The 16247-nt window shown below is 42.3% G+C and overlaps 1 protein-coding gene across 2 annotated transcripts in view; it reads left to right on the top strand.

The window, feature by feature from the left end:
* The window catches only part of LOC119653072 (probable serine/threonine-protein kinase roco5), a 231585-nt gene that overhangs the window by 111697 nt on the left and 103641 nt on the right, over positions 1 to 16247 (top strand). The window lies entirely within an intron of this gene.

Genomic DNA, 16247 nt, shown 5'->3' with positions numbered 1-16247 from the left:
TTTTTTTCATAAATGTTTCATCGTCATTGATTTGAAGCCCTCTTAGTTGTACCTTAAGAATACACTCAAAGTCTTCCCTGCTTGTCGTAAGAGGCGATAAAAGGGGTAAAATTTGTGATCTAACAACCAGCAAATTTTGGAACTTGATTGCTACTGAAAGGTCAACAACGCCTCGGATAAGAACTGACCTTTGGCTATCAAAAACGGACTATGATTGATTTCTGGAATCTGGACACACTCCGTGACATCGATAGCGAAAATCCCCAGAATATTCGCTTTCTCTATCCTGAGCGGGAATTCCAACGATGTAAGCTGGCCATTCTGGATCTAAGCGAAGTAAAATGGTGGGACTGTGGACAGCACTCCTCTCCCCTTTGCCACATGTAATGGGGAAACACGGTCTTGGCGACCGTAAAGGTAAAGGTGGGAGATTCGTGGATTGCAATTTCATCGCATTTGCAATTTCCATCGTCTCGTCATTGACGGCATATTGTTTGAGCGCAGAGTCTGCTATAGGTCAGTTAGGTTTCAACTGACCGACACCGTACGAGGAATCAAATCGAGCACTTCGCGATCAGTAGTAGATTTAGGGCCTGTCTCCTGGACATACGTAACTAGAGAGATGCTGACATCGGCCTCGAAAGGGATCACTATCTGGTGGTCGCTTACGTTCGCTTGCGTGTTGTATCAGATACTTCGCCCAGGTTTGAGCAGCTGTGTTCAACATCGATCGCTAGTATGTCCCACCTGTCGCTCAATAGTGGGGAGTATGGAGATTAACGAGCTGAAAGCTGTTGATAGTTATGAACGAGGGGCTGGAGCTCCATTATTGTGGAAAAATTTCACCACTGAATTGACAAAAGAAGCAAAATAATTTCGGTATCGCATACCGCATCAGAAAAGTGCTTGAAAATGGTGCTATGAGGAACATTATTGATGTGGTTCTCCACCACGTTGTCGGCATCTAAAAAGGTGGAAGGAGCACTTCACTACGATTCCGAATCGCCTATGATAAGTCACCATCACATGCGGAGGCTGCAGACAGAAATGAAATTATGTTGACCATTACGCGCTCAAATGAAATAGGCTCGGCAGTCTTACGGATCTCACAGCGAAACTTTCCCGTACACCGCTTCCGGTCTCTACAGTTACTTCCACTCTCTCGTGAACGCTGCAAGTCTGAGATGATTTCCAGGCAGTCGAAGAAGAGTATGATCGTTTATATTTCGAAAAGGATAACCGGTCGTGAATGCGACAATTGCCGGTGTATTCTGCTGTTGTGAAGATAAAAGCTAATATAAATTAATCCCAAAATACAACAAACAACATCATAGAAACTTGGTTGCCAGAGAGCGGGCTTGTTTCTGCGACTGCGCTAACCACACCACATACTCTGCGGATCATTGTGGAGTAATGTCCCCAGTTTAGATCCCCGTTTCACCTGCCCTTCATCGAATTCGAAAAAGCTTTGAACAGCGTAAATAGGAGTGGCATTTCATGTTATGCGTTCACTATCAAACTTCACTTTCGCCTCAAATTCCTCTGAGAGGCTATATCGATGCAGCACGTAACATTTTGAAATTTCATGTTATCGGAGCTACACCGGGCGGTGTAGAATATCTCGCGTTGAATCGTGGTAACCTCTCAGAGGAATTTGGGTCGAAAGTGGAGTTCGCCAGGGTTGCATCTCATCACCGATCATTTTCGTCTGCAGAGTGGACCACCTATTCTCGGATAATCTTGGGGACTGAACAATATAATGAAACGGAAACAGTTATACAACAAGCACACCAACATGATTTGAGTTAGTGTTGACTTTGGCAATTGCCAAAATGACGTTTGCTATCTTCCTTTTCGGAAATTCGGACGAAGCCTTTTGACAATTTCAATTTCGCCCTTCTCTTATTCCAAGCGCATTCCGAGCGCAATGCTGACCACATTGCCTCCTAGTGTACCGTTACGGTCTTGAATGAAGTGCTCTAATACACTTCGAGGCCCTGATCCAACATGGATTGTTGCGCCAACGATTATTATCTTATACCAAAAGACGCTTGTAAATTGCAAAAGATGGTAAACTCATCAGCGAGACATCGTTTTACTCCGTCATCCAACTCCCGTCAGCCTGTTTTCCTTGCTCCGAATTCCGCAACTTATTATATATACATTGCTGTTATTTTGGTGGTTTTCACCGAATACAAACTCAAGAGGGCACTTGTGGAGAGTAACATTTTAAAAATATGACGGTTTAGGCATATTATGGTGTTCCTTTGCTTTAGTGCTGCCGCGGCTGCTGCCAATGGTGCAAGGCCATGAAGATGATTGTTTACTTTTGCTGCATCGAAGTATAGAAAATCTGACAAAGCATTTTCAACCCAGCTTAATTGCCCATAAGGTACATCAGTACAAGAGTTATCTATGCAACTTTTACCCACTGAAGGCTATTCCTTGAATTTTCTATTTTACAGCACGGAGTGGGGGACATATGTAGGTATCGTCAATTCCATGTTGGTTGCTCTCTATGCCATCAAAAAACAAAGCCCATTCTCACTTTGTGTATCATGAACATTTGAAGTATCGACTTGTCAGTAAACAGACTGTTTTCGTCTGATTTTCGGCGCAATCCCTCATCATCAGTCCGAGTTCCGTTTGAAATGTCTCGGAAACTTCCTCCTATGTAGGTGATGCGACTGTATTCGCGAACGATTTCTTGAATGTGCGTTTTATATCAGCCTTAGGCCTTCAACCGTAATTACCCGTTCAGAATTCGTCTGTTAAATGTGCCTGGGCTAATAAGTTTGTCTGAAGTTCATCTCTTTAACTTTATTGAGAATGAAGCCTCTTCACGTTTTCGAGATTTTTTGCCAAACTGATTTATTTAATCCCCGGTTTCGCCTGTACCACTTTGGGAGCGAGGGCGCTATTTGCGTTGTTCAGTTTGCTTCCCTCTCAGCGCGTTTGTTTCTCTTTCATGGCGGAGCTTGCAATGTGCTAACGTTATTCATAGCTTAATATCAAGCGTTCTCGCTTGATCATCGTTACGTTCTGTCTTGCAGAAATGCTTGGATTGATTTATTTCCTTGGTATTCCCTCGAGGCATCAGTTCTCACTTATCCGATCTATGTGTAAGCGTATTTACTCGAATATAGGGACATTTGCAGAGTTGAGATTATGCGTCCTCATGAAAGCCGGTCAAACATCCTCTTATCACTTGAGGGGATCCAACCCATTAGAAATTAAGAAGCTCTGCCTTGGACTACCCGTATAATACAATACTTAATTATTGTCAAATAATTAAATAGATAGCTACTACATGTTGATTTTTTCTAACTTGAGATTTTTGGTCTTTTCAGGTAAGCCTTAAATTACTTTGTCACATTCCCGCCGTTTGGTAAGTACATCATAGCCATCAGCATCCTGTTTGATAGTATGCAGCAGAGCTTGAAAGTCGATAACTCTTCAAGCATATCTTATTTTTCAGACCACCATTTACAACTATGCATATACAGGTGATTCTTTTTAAGGTTTTGTTTGTAAAACAAAACCTTATTAAAATCGGTGTACTGTCTGTCTGTCTGTCCGTCACACGCATTTTTCTCGGAGACGGTTATAGCGATTGACACCAAATTTGGTAGAAAGGTGGGAACTGTGAACGCTCACGCATATAGTGAGTTACATCCTCTTACGACGAATTAAAGGGGGGGTCCCCGTACATGCAAAAGGGGGGTGTAAATTTTTTTTCATCAAATATAGTCATGTGGGATATCAAATTAAAGGTCTCGGTTAGTACTTTTTGAAGCCGGTATTAGTTTTGACTTTTGCTGAAAAGGTGGGGAGTGCGGGGGGTCGTAAGTGGTCGTTTTTTTAACGAACCCATTCTCAGGAACTACCAAACGGAAAAATCTGGGAAAAATCAGGGGGCTGCCACTATATGGTGCCTAGGCGCCGAAATACCCTCCATATCGATACCTGTTCAAGTAAAGTTAATAATAGTATATTACTATAATTTTTAGTAATTGACTGGAAAACCCCCTTTAAGTTCACCGTAGAATCACAAAATTGCAGCAATGTAGGCTACAGTATAGATCATGATCCTGCCAAATTTGGTGAAAATCGCACTATTACTAACAAAGTTATACTAGGTCAAATCTGCGCTCCTCTGCAAATTCAAGACTGTGAATGTCAATATCACTTGAAAGTGACTATTTTCACATAATATATGCATATTTTACGTGCTACATGCTAATGGGACAAATGCACACCCAAATCTCTTTCTAAAAGAAATACACAAAACCTTTCATACCTGAAGCGTCTAGCTTCCGTTTTTCCGACTTGTTTTCTTTACCCTTTGTTTCATTCGATAGTGGGGTCGTCTCATTTAGAATGGATTTTTCAATTTTCTAACTTCATTTTCCGAATCTGATCGTAGTTTTGACGTAGATTGTTAAATGCGCGGGTAAGTAGTAACAAGTCGGGAAACCGGAAGCTGGACGCTTCAGGTGCGAAAGGTTTTGTGTATTTATTAGTACGTAGCACGTAATATATGCATATGTCCACTTTCGGGTGATATTGACATTGATAGTCTTCAATTTTCAAAGAAGCAACAACTTCGACGTATTATAAATTTGTTAGTAATAGTGCGATTTCCATCAAACTTGGTATGATCATGTTCTACACTATAGCCTACATTACTGCAGAATTTCGTGCAGCTAGGATGAATTTAAGGGGGGTTTCCACTCAATTACAAAAAATTATAGTAATATACTATTATTAACTTTCTTTGAACAGATATCGGTATGAAAGGTATTTCGGAGCCAAGGCACCATATAGTGGCAGCCTACTGATTTTTTTCAGATTTTTCGGTTTGGTAGTTTCTGAGAATGGCCCCCTTAAAGAAATGAACACTTTCAACCCCCCGCACTCCCCACGTTTCCAAGAAATGTCAAAACTAAGACCGGCTTCAAAAAGTACTAATCGAGACTTTTAATTTGATACCCCATGTATGTGTGAGCGTTCACAGTTCCCATCTTTCTACCAAATTTGGTGTCAATCGCTATAACCGTCTCTGAGAAAAATGCGTGTGACGGACAGACAGACAGTTTACACAAACCCTTAAAAAAATGTGCACATTTAAAGTGAGAGAAAACTCGTTTTAGGAAGCTACCCAACCCAAAAATCCGAAAAAATCAGGGTGATGCGCTTATATGAAATCTAGGGGCTCAAAATATCTCCTGTTCGATATCTCCTCAACTAAACTTGCTAATAGTGTATTACCATCTTTTTGAAATTGACTAAAAAACAACCCCTGACCTAGGAATACTAAATTACAGCAGCATAAAGGAGGGCATAATACTGCAAGTTTCATGGAAATCGATGGAAATCAAAGTTATAGCAATTCGAACTAATCCATTTCACACGAATTGATTGCATCTTAAGGGGGTTATCCCGTGTGAAGGCCATTTTTTTTTGGCTTTTTTTTTAGAAATTTTTTGTGAAAAACTGGATAAAGATACAATTTAATGTAATTTTTCCAGCCCGATCGTATAGTTCGTTATTGAAATACAGAGCAATTTATACACCCATCTCCAAAAAAAGTTGTTTTTCTGCTACCACGCTAGAGGGCGCTGCGATCATCTTAAAGAAAAAAAGTAAACGGCATTTTAACGTACAGACTTAACTACAGTCCGGAAACTAGGATTATTAAAAAATATTAAAAACTAAATTTTTTGTGCCTTGTTAAACTTTTTTTTTTAATTTTTACGTTTTCTTCAATGAATAAAAAGAAAACTACAGAATGAATCGCAATTATCCTAGTTTACGGACCTTAGAAATATGTTCTGAATAAGTCGTGAAAATTTCAAAGAATTTCGTTAGATAGATTTTGCGCTATGGTGGCAGCCGATTTTCAACATGCAGTTTCGAGAAGAACGCATTTAAAAAGTAGAATGCGATTTTTAACCATAAAATCTTAGCTGGCGATTAATCTGCTATACCTAGTCCACAAACCTTAGGTTTCTTGAAGAAACACATGTTCAGCCTTGGCTTCAATTCTTGTCCTTTGAGCGAAGTCATTCGAACTTCAGTCGGACCAATAAATACGCGCTTTATTACGGCGATTGACATAAAGCTAGCATGTGACTTATCACGTGTTTAACACTATAATTTCCGAACGACTCCGAATATCAAGAAATCACTTTGCCCATATATTCTACACTATATCTATAATAGATATAATTGATGCAACAAAAAAAATTCGATTCCACGAATCCGACACACGGGATGACCCCCTAAAGCCATGCAAATATGATACTGACGTCGAAACGAGAATAATTCGAGCGAAATATTAAAACTCCATTTACAAAAAATCGACTTTTCTACACTTATCAAATGAAAGGTCTTGGTTAGTACTCTTCAAAGCTGGTCTCAATTTTCATATTTAATTCACAAAGGCGCAGGGCTTCTCAGAACCTACCCAACCGAAACATCTGAAACAAAAACCAGGAAGCTTGGTGGAAATCGCATTATTACTAGCAAAGTTATAATAGGTCAAAATTGTCGCTTCAGTACAAAGTCTGGGACTTTGATATACAATATTGTCATACACTCACCGTTCTTCACATAGGGAAACGCAAAATCTTTCATAACTGAAGCATCTGGTTTCCCACTTGTTTTAGAATGAAAGTGGCGTGACGTTTCTTATGTTCTTTCACTTTTATCTTGCAGTCATTTAATCAGTTGCAGGTATTCTTGCAGATCACATGATAAAATTCTGGGACTTGTGAGCTCAAAATTACAGATTCATCTACAATCTGATATTTAAAGAAGATACAAAGCTGATTCGAGCATGCTTCCCTGCGGAACTCCACGTACGATGCTATAGTAGACCGAATAATGTTACACTTAAGTTTGAATTGTCGACCAGAAAGGTACATATGAAGGTGATATTCCATGCAAGTTACTCGGAAGGAACTTTTTATCTTATTTTGGAATTCGTCATGCCAAACTTCGTCGGACTCCTGGGTGATGCCTGTTGCCAAGGAATATTGATGAACAATATTTTCCTGCAAAAGCATTGAATATTGTATTTCTATCCGGAGTACTTGTTCAATGCTTCCGTGTTTTCAGCGGAATTTAAACTGATGGCTGCGTAGCATCATGAATCTATTCGATTGGAAGATAGCTTTAGATAGAATCAACTTTTTGAACTTGACTTACGTGGTGATCTTATCAGGCAGGAATCATTGTAATTGTAGATATTTTTCAGGGTTTAGAAAAGTAATTTAACACCCGATTAAACAGCAACCTTAAACGCACTATCCTGGGGCTAGAATTGTCTCGATTAACAACGACGACGCTTTCAACCTTAAATTTGATGGAGTTCCCTGCTACTTGTCACGGTTAGCTTGCTGAACGTAATTGAAGAATTGTTCTGGAAAACACTTCGCAGTGCGATTGTTTGCTCTTTGGATTTGACAATCCCCATCCCCTTGAGTTTATTGCAAAGTATTTTGAATTTCTAAGTTTTGCCTGAGCTGATGCTGAATCCTGGAACATAAATTGCAACTATGATGAACGTTTTTCCTCAGAATTCTAGCCAGACTGATGTAGCTCACAGGTAATTTTTATCATATTGCTCCAATAATGCTTAATGCGCTGCTTAATAAAAATTCCAGTACTTCCGTACGTTTTGAGAGACCCTAGACGATCAGTCTGCCATGTTTTGATTAATAACACAATGACAACTGCACCACACTCAACTTATCATCAGTCTAGCCAGACTGACAGATTTTATTTAAAAATTTGAATATTCATCAATCCATCAGTCATTGCCATAGAAATATCTTAGTCGATCAGTTTGCCATAATTTTGTCATACTGACAGACGTCGTCTAGGGCAGGTCATAAACTTTCCAGACTGGACCATCCTCGCCCATAGGGAATAGGTAACTTGCCCATCACAGTCAATTGAGTTGAATTTCATCCACAACCAGACGGTCCTGATATCGCTCATAAAACCGTCGTCGTTATATGTTACAGGGTACGAAATCGTCAATCCCGCTTTAGGGGTTCAAAAATTCTTCAGAGGATTCTTCTCTTCTTCGCGGATAAAGGTTGACCGTTTTTCTTGTTAAGAGCCCAAATCCTCTAGGAATACATGAGGACTGGCTTATGGTAAGACTATACTTCTAGTAAAGAAAAGGTTTCAACATACAGTTGAACTATATTTGCGATTATTTTGTCAGCATTGGAAAAGGTATGTAATTGAATGCGTAAAGTATACCAACAACACAATAATATACTTATTTTCCCATTTTATGATTTTCTTAAACAAAGAATCATTGAAATGAAATTGTTGCTGATTTTGCTTCCATTCAAATTTATTGTCAATCAGGAAGGTAGTTGTCATTTGACAATGCACAGTTAGAAATTAGGCAGATTCATAAACGAAAATGATTCATTTCAATCTGAAAGCAAACTTTTGACCATATTACGTAAATGCACAGACAATGCTCAATTTTATCAAAATTTCAGACACGTTGAAACAATACACATTATTCCATCAAATATTTAACTTTCTTTTATCTAATCATCTCCATTATCAAGAGATAGTGAGAGGCAATAAACACATTCAAGCACTACTGCAAAGTTATCTAAACTTTCAACACAGATACAAACGCTTCACATTGCATCTGAGACATTAAAATGATTATAGAGCGTTCATTTTATCTATTACACACCACACTCATCTGAATGAATGCAAAAGACCCTGCATCCATTATACTAAGTGAATTCACTTTCGCTATGACACGTTCAGGTCTGGAAATGTCCAGATTTCCGCTTTTCCAAAGAATTTGAAGATTACATCTGCCACAAAGCGGCACAACTGCCCGTTGTCAGTTTATATTAATGTTTATCAAATATAGTACAGCATAGTAATGTGTAAATGGACCCATGTAGTTGGTTGAAACTGTGTGGTTCATATGACGTGATATGATGGGCAAGAGACCTCAGTGAGTCTCGACATATGTGTAAATGACTCAGAATTAAGTGGGGACCCCAAACGTGATGATGTGAAATAAAAATAAAGAGCACATAGGGAATCATATCAACATACTCCGAATAGATTCATTTGTGGCAAAGCGCTGATAGTGCTTGTATATGAAATGTACTGGTAATTTTACAAGCTTTTGTCACTTCGTAGGCTTTTCTATGGGCCGAATAAAAATAGTTGTAACAAAATACCTTTTAATATCTCTATTTATTTTGGCTATGAGTTGGGAATTAAGAATACACTCAAAGTCTTCATCATCGACCGCTTGTATGATGTCAGTTAACAGTGGGAGAGTTGTCTTGCTAATCGGACGGAATATACAATGAGGAATTCTCCTGAAAGTACCAATGAGCATTGGGCTGTCCTCAAAAATGCTCTTTTTTCGGATGCTACTCAGGTTATCGGCCACGTCTCGAAGGGGTATCATAATATCTGGCTGACTGCGGAATAGTGGAACCTGATCGATGAACTGACGCGAAGGCTGTATTGATGCCAGGCGTAATGCACTCGAACTCCGATACTGTGCGAAATTCTGGGAAGTTCAACATAGTATCCGCCATGACAGAAAGGAATTTGCTATTGCGCTGGTCACGAGTGTGCCGCTTCACCGAAAAACTTGCTTTCGGTCGCAAATCTTTCAATGATCCTGTGAGGAACGCTGAAGCAGTTGAAGAAGTCAAAAGAACGCTTCATAAGGTTTCTTAACCATATTACATCCGTTGAGGTACCCCATCCTGTGGGTGAAATGACTGGTTACCGTAACATGCGAATAAGGACTGCTCCTCCAAGCAGAAAATAAATTATTTTGGCTATCAATGCCTTCAAACGGAATAATGTCGCTGGGCTTGACGGCCCGAACTTGACTGACACAAGGCGTTTGTAATCCGGGGTCAAACGCCAGTGAGTGTGGCTGCCATGAACTTCGACACTGAAAAATTTATAGTTGATATTAAACTGCGGGAAGTGGGAACTGTTCTATGGCAGCATATAGGAACAGAGGTTTTAAAAAGCATTAATGGGAAGAAATGGTTTATTTATCTGAAAACAAAGTCATCCAAAATGAGATTTATGAAATCCCACGCATACTGTGAGTGACATAAATTTGCGTGAAGTGTGCCTGTTTGTTGCATCAAATGAAAGGTGAAAAATGGGCAGACATTACTCGATCCCAGCGCGCCTCACTTCACTCGATATGCTTGCGGGTTCATTGTAGGAAAGTAATCGTCCTCTCACAGAAATTGGTATATTTTCAGACGAAGACAACTCTTCTTCTAAGTCAGCCGCTGTTTTAAAACGATCGCGAAGCGACAGCCGACCGTCTAGATCCGTTTTTACGTTTGGCATTTTTCGTCCGCCGATACTTTTACAGCAAATTTACAATTATCAAGCGAGGTCAAAGCATCCTTCGTGCAATATTCGAGTAACTAACATTGGCCGACCGCGATTGCAGCTGTTTTTTGTTCGGAACTCTGTTGTTTCATTTTATAAAACTGCGTTTTTTTATCATCGTCGTAGTGGCACTACAGCCTGACGTCAGGCCCTGGCCGCCTGAATTGTTGCCCTCCAATTATCTTGGTCACGTGACCGCATCCTTCAATCTTGGAAGTCCAGTAGTTGCTCGGCGTCCGTATATATTGTGCTCTCCCACCGTGCTTTCGGTCTTTGTCGTAGTCTCCCTCCGTCGATACGTGTCTGTTCATAACCTCTTTAGGCATGCGATCATCGCTGATTCCTTGGACATGCCCTGCCCACTGAAGGCGTTGTAGTTTGATGAATTTTCGAGGGCTTGGTCCAGGTTTCGCACCAATAGCATAGCACTGGTCATATGATGATTTTGTATACGCAGAGCTTCGTGTTTTTGTGCACACTAAGAAGAAAGTCTTATTGAGCTAGCTGAATCCATCGCTTGACCTCGTCAGTTTCGCCACCAGTGAGATTTGAACCGCGACCTTCCGTACGACAGCCTTGCGCTCTAACCACTCAGCTATCCGGACACACGACTAACAAAGCTCACCATTATATCAGCTGATCGCACTAGTCACTTCTTCACAGCGTACACACCACAGACAGGTCGACCTGCTGCCGAGGAAGATGCCTTCTGGCAAGTTCTCGTTGGAAAGACCTGCAACGTTCTTGCTGATGACTATATCATCATTGCAGGCGACCTTAATGGTCATGCGGGTAAGAGGGCAGATGGTATCAGGTGCCAAATCAACTTTATTCTATATAAGACGCCGATATTTTACCAGTCACTGATTGCAAAGCCATTCCCTATGATACCATTATACCTCAACATCGGCCGTTGGTTGCCGTCCTGCGAATCAAGCCGCCGATAACACAAGGTGCGAAACACATTGCGTATTAAGAATAAATAATCTCACTTGCGCGATTACCAACCATGGCGAATGCAGAAGAATCGTGGAACTAAAGTAACGACACAATTCACAAAGCGGCCTCTGGAACCCTTGGGGTCACCAAGCCCGGTAAGCGGTACGTCAACCGCTACCTCTACCATAAGATTCTCGGCGATAAAACTCTCGCCAATTCGAAAATTTATAAGGATGCCAACCGGGAAGCAAAGAAAGCCATCGTCGTCACCAGAGCGGTCCATTACGAAAATCTTTACGATAAACTGCCAAAAGCCGACACCATCGCACACAGGATACCGAACACTTCTGTTGCATTAATGACAAGAACGGTACTTTTCCTACCGACGGTAGATGGTGAGAATATTTTGAGCAGTTTCCAACCGAAGAATTTATTCATTCTCCACTTCCACAGTCATTGCCGACATTTGAAGCAGTTTCACCTGTTAGCGCATCTGAAGTCGAGAAAGCAATAAAACAAGTGAAATCGGGGAACGCAGCAGGACCTGATGACATCGCATCTGAGCTCTGGAAGGCGAAGAGCTGGGCCCCGACATTGTGGCTCAGTGAATTCTATAATCGGGTTATTCGGGAAGATAGAACACCATCTGACAGGCAAGATAGTACCACAGTTCCAATATGGAAATCTGGCCTGCGATGTAAATATCCCTGGTCAATCCTATTAGCCAATGGAGAACTGCGTTATGAAATTGCTTTACGCATTAACGCAACCTGGATGAGTGGCGTTCCACAACTGGTGTTCTTTGTGATCGACGCTCGACCGGTCAAATCTAAAATTTACCGCAATGTCGTCCGCCCTGTTGCTCTCTGTGGTTCTGAGTGTTGGCCGATTATAAAAGACAATGAACGGCATCTTGCAGTAATGGAGATGAAGATGTTGCGTTGGACCAGAGGCGTCTTCAATGTTATGGCCATGTATAATAATTGGCGCTAACGAGAATTCACACGCCAAGGTTGATCTCTGAACATCGAAGTCAGTGGTAAGCGACGAAAAAGCTGGCCAAAACAACGGTGGCTTGATACGCTGAATGGAGATTTTAAAGCCTCGCGACTGCATTCAGATCAGCCATTTGATAGAACCAAATAGCGGAACCCATCACGATGAACTGACCCCATAACTTAATAGCTTTTCGAGAAATTGTGGGTACCGGTTTCAAAAATAGAGTTTCGAGGAAAAAATGATCAAATTTTCGAATTCGATTCCAGTGCATATAATAAAGAGTCTGCAGCAGTGGCAATAGCCTGGGTGTCTTTTTGCGCTTGTCTGTGACGAACTTTTGCTTCTTGAGTTCTAGCGATAGCTTTTTTCTTTCGGCTATATATGATGCGATCTTCTGCTCGATTTCCAAAGGACCTACTGTTCAAATTTTACTCGGATCATTTTAAAATTTTTGGAGAATATTCTAGACTTGTTATGTTATTAAACAAGCAAAAAACAGGAAAATTAATTTTTGGAGATTTTGAAATCCAACTAACCATTGAAGATTTTTGAACAGCATACTTGTATGTTTTAGCTTAGCACTTTGTGGATGAAACCACTCTAAATAGAAACACTTTATGCTCAAACTTCTTACAACGAGGTATCTAGGACTGTAGGGAGCGAATCTGGGCCCGGGGTACAAATCGTGCGTAGAAACTGGGCCAAAGTGAAAATAGTGCGAGTCCCACTATTACCATATCCCCTTTTCTCATTGAATTTGAAATTCTATGCCCCACGTTGGTTTTTTTATATACACTTACATAAATATTGGAATATTTGTGATTTAACGGAATTATAATGGATAAGATATATCACCAAAGTTACAATATTTGCTTCGACTTAGAGGTTGAATTTTATATGGAAAATTGACGGGAACACCAATGAAAGGTCAATTAGTTCTAGTTAGAGAATAATTTGACTTAGAGTGATTTGTCTGTATGTGGATAGCACAACGACCCTACTAAAGGCCCGAGTGCTGAAATTACAATTCCTCCCCTTAAGAAACCTTGTATTCCTTCAAAAGATGGTATTGTGGCGCGGCAGGATCTGCGGCATTCGAAATTTATTTCGAATGTTGCGGATGCGGACGGGTAGATGGCGAACTCTCCACTCACTCATTTTCCGAACGCACCAGGGGAGTGGAGAATTAGCGGTGGAAAAATGCCGTTGGTTGGGACAGTAAGGACCGCATGGAAATAAGTCGGTCTCTTCTGTATCCAACCGCGGCGGTGAACACTCGCGTTTTCCTCTTAAATTCAAAATATTGTAATCAATTACAACTCAAACAATTTCGCGCTAGAAAATTCTATCTCATTTAAAATTGACGAGAGTTTGTGAGTCATTTGCTTGAAACACGAATAAAGTGAAGAACTTTCCAATTTCGAGGAAAATTATCCTAAAAAGTTATAATACTTAAGTGGTGACCCCGATACTAGAGCCGTCGAGGAAAACGCACAAGCGCCGCCGCCACAATCATCGCCAACATCAAGACGAAAAGGCCACCAAGGGCAGGAAATAGCTGCGATTCATCAACATCTTTTCTACGCACAATACAATTGTGCTACGAGCCGACGACGTAAACAACGTCGCATAGCAAACCTTCCGCACTCTACGACGGGCATAGGCAGGCACTTCGCATAAGCGCACACATCCCCGTCCGTCTACGGGTCCAGTCAGCCAGTTGTCCAGCAACAGCAGCACAAAGATCAGCAGACAATTATACCCGACAACAGCAGCAAACGGCCGTCCCTAGCACCGCCAACGCCGCAGCTACAGCCCGACGAATTCAAACCAGCGCCGCCGTCGAGGACAGCTAGTAATATCAATTTCAAATTTATTTAATTATTATTATTATTATTTATTGTTATATCAAGTGAAATTATTATCACACTAATTGTTAATTATATTTAAAGTAAAATTGTGATAATAATAACCAAAAATCGCTGCAAGAGACGGCGTTGAAGTGTTTCGCATCGCGGGTTCTCCATTTCCTTGGTGTTTTTGGTCTGCGCTGGAGAGCGTCCGCTTCGGTCGTCGTTTTTCTCGGTTCGTGCGTGCATTTGTGGGTACGGCCTGCCGTGTCGGTGTAAATTTCACCGCGTTTCAGTATAAACTCACCGCGTCTGCATCACAAACTCGTACTTTTCGGTAAGAAAAATGTCGTTTGACAATAAAGACGCGGCAGGCCCATCGGACGCACAAGTGACCGCCCTCGCCGTACGCGTTCCTCCGTTTTGGCGGCGGAACCCCGAGCTGTGGTTCGTGCATTTGGAAGCGCAGTTCCAAATGTCCGGCATCACATCGGACGCGACCCGTTTCAACTACGCGGTGGTCGGCCTGGACGAAGAGTCCATACTTCTGGTGTCCGACGTAGTGAAGTCGGCATCGTACTCGCAGCTCAAGAGCGAGTTGATCAGGCGCCTGTCGGCAAGCGAGTCGGCAAAATTAGACCACTTGCTGGCGGCTTTAACGTTGGGTGATCGAACTCCCAGCCAATTGCTTCGTGAAATGAGGCAATTGGGTGGGAGCAAGATCGGCGACGATCTGATCAAGTCGCTCTGGCTGCGTCGGCTCCCGGAGGGCACCCAGGCGATCCTAGCCTGCGTCTCCGGTTCCTTGGAGGAACTAGCAGCGACGGCCGACCAGGTACAGGAGGTGTACGTTCGCCCAACCATAGCGGCCGTTCAACCACAGTCGGATGAGGTGAGCGACTTACCGCGCGAGATAGCGGCTTTAACCGCCAGCGTGGCCGAGATGCGGGCGACGTTGGACGCTCAGCGTTCGAGTGCCAGGTCGCGAGCTCGCTCACGGTCTGCCACACGAAAAGGGCGTTCGGGTAGCAGGTCGTCAAGACAGCCTGCGGACACAGGTATTTGCTGGTACCATCGTAAATTCGGAGATAAAGCGACAAGATGTACGCTACCTTGTAAATTCGCGCCTACCGCAAAAAACTAGGTCCGCCGGGGGTCTTGGCGATGGCCACCCAGAGCGCAGCGCCACGTCGCCTAACTATTTTCGACCCCCTCAGCAGGCGTAACTATCTCGTCGACACGGGTGCGGAGGTTTCGGTTCTTCCCGTACCCCAGCATCATCAACTATTTCCACAACCCCTCAAACTGGCGGCAGCAAATTCCTCCCGCATCAATACATACGGGTACAGGCAAGTGGACGTGAGTCTTGGCTTGCGTAGGACGTTTCCGTGGCGTTTCATCCTGGCGGATGTCAGCTTCCCCATATTAGGCGCAGACTTCTTGTGTCACTATGGGTTGCTGGTGGACTTGCAAAATAAGTCCCTTATAGACCCCACAACCAACCTAAATTCGTCGGGCCTATTGGTATCTCACGCTAACAATAACCTTTCCGTCCTTTTGGAAGACATTACCGATTCTCGTGTTCGGACACTCCTCCAAAAGTTCAGCCAGATAACTACCGAGTGTAGTCTCTCGAAACCAGTGAAGCACAATGTGCAGCACCACATAAATACTACTGGTTCCCCGATTTTCTCAAAGGTGCGTCCTCTACCACCCCAGAAACTGGCTATCGCGCGGAAAGAATTTGAACAACTTGTTCAACAGGGTATCTGCAGGCCCTCAAACAGCTGTTGGTCTTCCCCTTTACATATGGACCCTAAGCCAACTGGCGAATGGCGTCCCTGTGGGGATTACAGAAGGCTAAACGCACAGACTGTTCCTGACCGATATCCGATTCCACTCATTCACGACTTTGCGCATCACCTCGCGAATTGCCGCATCTTTTCGACCTTGGACTTAGCCAAGGCATACCACCAAATCCCAGTAGCTCCTGAAGACATTCCAAAGACGGCAATATGCACA

Source organism: Hermetia illucens, chromosome 3 (genome assembly GCF_905115235.1).
Source record: "Hermetia illucens chromosome 3, iHerIll2.2.curated.20191125, whole genome shotgun sequence".
In the NCBI taxonomy this organism is placed as follows: Eukaryota; Metazoa; Arthropoda; class Insecta; order Diptera; family Stratiomyidae; genus Hermetia; species Hermetia illucens.
This window is presented reverse-complemented; position numbering and strand designations above follow the sequence as displayed.